Raw genomic sequence first — 6,277 nt, 5'->3', positions numbered from 1 at the left:
CCACCCCCCACCAGGTGTCTCCCATTTCCCCCAATTATCCCCTGTGTATTTATACCTGCATTTTCCGCTTGTCCCGTTGCCAGTTCGTCTTGTTTTGTCAGTTCTTACCAGCGTGTTTCCCAGCTTCACCAGTTCTTGTTTTCTAGTCAGCCTGCCCTCGACCTGCCCTTTGCCCAAACCTTTGTTATAAAAAAATAATCTGAGAACCGAACTATTCGCCTCCCGAGACTGCACCTGCTGGACTCTGTCCCAAATAGAACCATGTTCCCTGTATAGAACACTATTTTAGACCAGGGCACTGGGTTAGCACTACATCAGGAGGAGTGAAGGAGAACCTGGTTAGCACTACATCAGGAGGAGTGAAGGAGCACCTGGGTTAGCACTACATCAGGAGGAGTGAAGGAGCACCTGGGTTAGCACTACATCAGGAGGAGTGAAGGAGCACCTGGGTTAGCACTACATCAGGAGGAGTGAAGGAGCATCTGGGTTAGCACTACATCAGGAGGAGTGAAGGAGCATCTGGGTTAGCACTACATCAGGAGGAGTGAAGGAGCATCTGGGTTAGCACTACATCAGGAGGAGTGAAGGAGCATCTGGGTTAGCACTACATCAGGAGGAGTGAAGGACCACCTGGGTTAACACTACATCAGGAGGAGTGAAGAAGCATCTGGGTTAACACTACATCAGGAGGAGTGAAGGAGCATCTGGGTTAGCACTACATCAGGAGGAGTGAAGGACCATCTGGATTAACACTACATCAGGAGGAGTGAAGGACCATCTGGGTTAACACTACATCAGGAGGAGTGAAGGAGCATCTGGGTTAGCACTACATCAGGAGGAGTGAAGGACCATCTGGGTTAACACTACATCAGGAGGAGTGAAGGAGCATCTGGGTTAGCACTACATCAGGAGGAGTGAAGGAGCATCTGGGTTAGCACTACATCAGGAGGAGTGAAGGACCATCTGGATTAACACTACATCAGGAGGAGTGAAGGACCATCTGGGTTAACACTACATCAGGAGGAGTGAAGGAGCATCTGGGTTAGCACTACATCAGGAGGAGTGAAGGAGCATCTGGGTTAACACTACATCAGGAGGAGTGAAGGAGCATCTGGGTTAGCACTACATCAGGAGGAGTGAAGGAGCATCTGGGTTAGCACTACATCAGGAGGAGTGAAGGACCATCTGGATTAACACTACATCAGGAGGAGTGAAGGAGCATCTGGGTTAACACTACATCAGGAGGAGTGAAGGAGCACCTGGGTTAGCACTACATCAGGAGGAGTGAAGGACCACCTGGGTTAACACTACATCAGGAGGAGTGAAGGAGCACCTGGGTTAACACGACATCAGGAGGAATTTGACATTGACCCATGTCTTTACTATGGGCTTCCATCTATCTCTATGTTTGCATACCTGTGAGTTGCGGTCCAGGCTCCTTGTCCTGGAAGTCTGGTGGGGGTATGATCAGGTTGAACCAGAGGTAGAGACAGCAGGATGGTAATATAAAGGTATTCATGATGAACTGAGGTAGAGACAGCAGGATGGTAATATAATGGTATTCATGATGAACTGAGATAGAAACAGCAGGATGGTAATATAATGGTGTTCATGATGAACTGAGGTAGAGACAGCAGGATGGGTATATAATGGTATTCATGATGGACCGTGTCATAGATAGCACCCCATTCTTTCTGTAGTCATCTTGAATTTGAACTAGGATCTGATATTTAACAGAGTTAAAATGTAGTCATAATGTAGTAATGCAGGAGAGCTACCGGAGACTGCTGAGAGAGCTACCGCTGAGAGAGCTACTGCTAAGAGAGCTACTGCTAAGAGAGCTACCGCTGAGAGAGCTACTGCTGAGAGAGCTACTGCTAAGAGAGCTACTGCTAAGAGAGCTACTACAAAGAGAGCTACTACAAAGAGAGCTACTGCTGAGAGCTACTGCTGAGAGAGCTACTGCTGAGAGAGCCACTACAAAGAGAGCTACTGCTGAGAGCTACTGCTGAGAGCTACTACAAAGAGAGCTACTGCTGAGAGCTACTACAAAGAGAGCTACTGCTGAGAGAGCTACTGCTGAGAGAGCTACTGCTGAGAGAGCTACTGCTGAGAGAGCTACTACAAAGAGAGCTACTACAAAGAGAGCTACTGCTGAGAGCTATTGCTGAGAGCTACTGCTGAGAGAGCTACTGCTGGGAGAGCTACTACAGAGAGAGCTACTGCTGAGAGAGGTACTGCTGGGAGAGCTACTACAAAGAGAGCTACTACAAAGAGAGCTACTACAAAGAGAGCTACTGCTGAGAGAGCTACTGCTGAGAGAGCTACTGCTGAGAGAGCTACTGCTGAGAGAGCTACTGCTAAGAGAGCTACTGCTAAGAGAGCTACTGCTGAGAGTTCTACTGTTGAGAGAGCTACTACAAAGAGAGCTACTACAAAGAGAGCTACTGCTAAGAGAGCTACTACAGAGAGAGCTACTACAGAGAGAGTTACTACAGAGAGAGCTACTACAGAGAGAGCTACTGCTGGGAGAGCTACTGCAGAGAGAGCTACTACAAAGAGAGCTACTGCTGAGAGAGCTACTACAGAGAGAGCTACTGCTGGGAGAGCTACTGCAGAGAGAGCTACTGCTGAGAGAGCTACTGCTAAGAGAGTGTGCATCTGTAGATTCTCCAACTCTTCCACACAACCTGCTGCCAGGAGAAGGTGCATGGATCCGTGACCTTATTTGTTGACAGTCGGACACAGATCGGATTCTGCAGCATCATTTCTCCTCTGAGTGTTTATTTCACCCGCATTCTAAAGTAACAACAGTGGAGAAATAATGGCGACAAAGAATGTCTCTTTTGATGAGGATGTGTACAGCAGGTATGTTGTTTAGGATGATGTGTACAGCAGGACTATACTGTACCAGTATGGTGTTTAGGATGATGTGTACAGCAGGACTATACTGTACCAGTATGGTGTTTAGGATGATGTGTACAGGACTATACTATACCAGTATGTTTAGGATGATGTGTACAGCAGGACTATACTGTACCAGTATGGTGTTTAGGATGATGTGTACAGGACTATACTATACCAGTATGGTGTTTAGGATGATGTGTACAGGACTATACTATACCAGTATGGTGTTTAGGATGATGTGTACAGCAGGACCACAGTATACCAGTATGGTGTTTAGGATGATGTGTACAGCAGGACCACAGTATACCAGTATGTTTAGGATGATGTGTACAGGACTATACTATACCAGTATGGTGTTTAGGATGATGTGTACAGGACTATACTATACCAGTATGTTTAGGATGATGTGTACAGCAGGACTATACTGTACCAGTATGGTGTTTAGGATGATGTGTACAGGACTATACTATACCAGTATGTTTAGGATGATGTGTACAGCAGGACTATACTGTACCAGTATGGTGTTTAGGATGATGTGTACAGCAGGACCACAGTATACCAGTATGTTTAGGATGATGTGTACAGCAGGACCACAGTATACCAGTATGTTTAGGATGATGTGTACAGCAGGACCACAGTATACCAGTATGTTTAGGATGATGTGTACAGCAGGACCACAGTATACCAGTATGGTGTTTAGGATGATGTGTACAGCAGGACCACAGTATACCAGTATGTTTAGGATGGATGGAGCTGTGTATTTCAGTTGGAACATTGCCTCATTCTACTCTACACTGGTCTGTTCTGCTCTGCCTCTAGTACTCTGCTTACAGTGCGCAGACAGGCAGACAGACAGACCGGAAGGCAGACATGCAGGAAGGCAGACAGACAGGTAGGCAGGTATCCGCATTGCAGATAGATTAACTAACAGACGGGTGATATATTAGATAGATTATCTAACAGACGGGTGATATATTAGATAGATTATCTAACAGACGGGTGATAAATTAGATTAACTAACAGACGAGGGTGACAGATTATATTAACTAACAGACGAGGGTGACAGATTATATTAACTGAAAGACGAGGGTGACATATTAGATTAACTAAAAGACGAGGGTGACATATTAGATTAACTAACAGACGAGGGTGACATATTAGATTAACTAACAGACGAGGGTGATATATTAGATTAACTAACAGACGAGGGTGACATATTAGATTAACTAACAGACGAGGGTGACATATTAGATTAACTAACAGACGAGGGTGACAGTTATATTAACTATGTGACAGATTATATTAACTGAAAGACGTGACACCCTCGTGACATTATTAGATTAATATAACAGACAAGGGTGACATATTAGATTAACTAACAGACGAGGGTGACATATTAGATTAACTAACAGACGAGGGTGACATATTAGATTAACTAACAGACAAGGGTGACATATTAGATTAACTAACAGACGAGGGTGACATATTAGATTAACTAAAAGACGAGGGTGACATATTATATTAACTAACAGACGAGGGTGACATATTAGATTAACTAACAGACGAGGGTGACATATCAGATTAACTAACAGACGAGGGTGACATATTAGATTAACTAACAGACGAGGGTGACATATTAGATTAACTAACAGACGAGGGTGACATATTAGATTAACTAACAGACAAGGGTGACATATTAGATTAATTAACAGACGAGGGTGACATATTAGACTAACTAACAGACGAGGGTGACATATTAGATTAACTAACAGACGAGGGTGATATATTAGATTAACTAACAGACGAGGGTGACATATTAGATTAACTAACAGATGAGGGTGACATATTAGATTAACTAACAGACGAGGGTGACATATTAGATTAACTAACAGACGAGGGTGATATATTAGATTAACTAACAGACGAGGGTGATATATTAGATTAACTAACAGACGAGGGTGATATATTAGATTAACTAACAGACGAGGGTGATATATTAGATTAACTAACAGACGAGGGTGATATATTAGATTACCTAACAGACGAGGGTGATTATTTAGATTAACTAACAGACGGGTGGTGGACGATATGCTGTTGTTTCATCCTTTTTTCTTGACTGTGTTTTTTTTCCTACAAACGTTTGATCTCTTACGAGCATTTTGTGTGTGTGTGTGTGCGTGCCTGTGTGCGCGTGTGTGTTTGTGTGCATGCCTGTGTGCGCGTGTGTGTTTGTGTGCATGCCTGTGTGTGTGTGTGAGTGTGCCTGTGTGTGTTGGTGTGTGTGTGTGTGTGTGTGTGAGTGTGCCTGTGTGTGTTGGTGTGTGTGTTTGCGTGCATGCCTGTGTGTGTGAGTGTGCCTGTGTGTGCGTGCCTGTGTGTGTGTGTGAGTGTGCCTGTGTGTGTTGGTGTGTGTGTGTGAGTGTGCCTGTGTGTGTTGGTGTGTGTGTGTGTTTTGAAAAAGGAAATGAAAGCAATCACACCTTTTAGTTGTTCTGATCTCTCTATCTCACGCTGGTGACTCCCTCCCTTTTGAAGGAATCAAATGATGAGAACTACATTGATTTGGGGTTCACTTATATTGGGAGTAGTGCCTTTCCTCAGCCACAGTGTGTTATATGTGCAAAAGTACTATCTCACAACTCGATGAAATCTTCACTCTCGCGAGGACATTTAGGTACAAAACACACCAATTGGGAAATGAGCCACGGGAGTTTGAGGGAGAATTTAGTAAGACATGTATAAAAGCAACAGATACCATTAATAAGAAGGGGCTAGAAGCGTCTTATATGGTGAGCTACCGAGTGGCTAGGACAGGCAAGCCCCATACTATTGTGGAGAACTTCATGCTTCCTGCTACCGCAGAGATGACTGGGACAATGCTGGGGGAAAAGGCTCTAAAATCTATGCAATAACATTGTTTCATGACGCATCAGTAACATGGCAGGAGATGTTTTGAAAATGACTGCTTCGCATACAAGCCAGAGAATTCCATGCGTTCCAGCTGGATGAGTCAACAGACGTGGCGGGCCTGGCACAGCTCCTGGTATATGTCCGTTATGTTTATGGCAGCGAAAGAATACCATGCTATTGTTTGAGGAGAGTGGCACAGTTATGACCTTGAAAAGTTATTAATAAACAAATTAGGCACATTTGGGCAGTCTTGATACAACATTTTGAACATATATGCAATGGTTCATTGGATCAGTCTAAAACATTGCACATACACTGCTGCCACTCTAACTTTTGCCACCTGAATCTCCTTCCCCCTTACAGGGCACTCCAGGAACTCAGGATCCCCACCGTCGTCCATCTACAAACCGTCCTTCAATATACTCTGTCCGTCTGCACACACTTGAAACAAGGCCCAATC

This window comes from Oncorhynchus tshawytscha, linkage group LG08 (genome assembly GCF_018296145.1).
Source record: "Oncorhynchus tshawytscha isolate Ot180627B linkage group LG08, Otsh_v2.0, whole genome shotgun sequence".
Taxonomy (NCBI): Eukaryota; Metazoa; Chordata; class Actinopteri; order Salmoniformes; family Salmonidae; genus Oncorhynchus; species Oncorhynchus tshawytscha.
Note: the sequence above shows the minus strand (reverse complement) of the source record.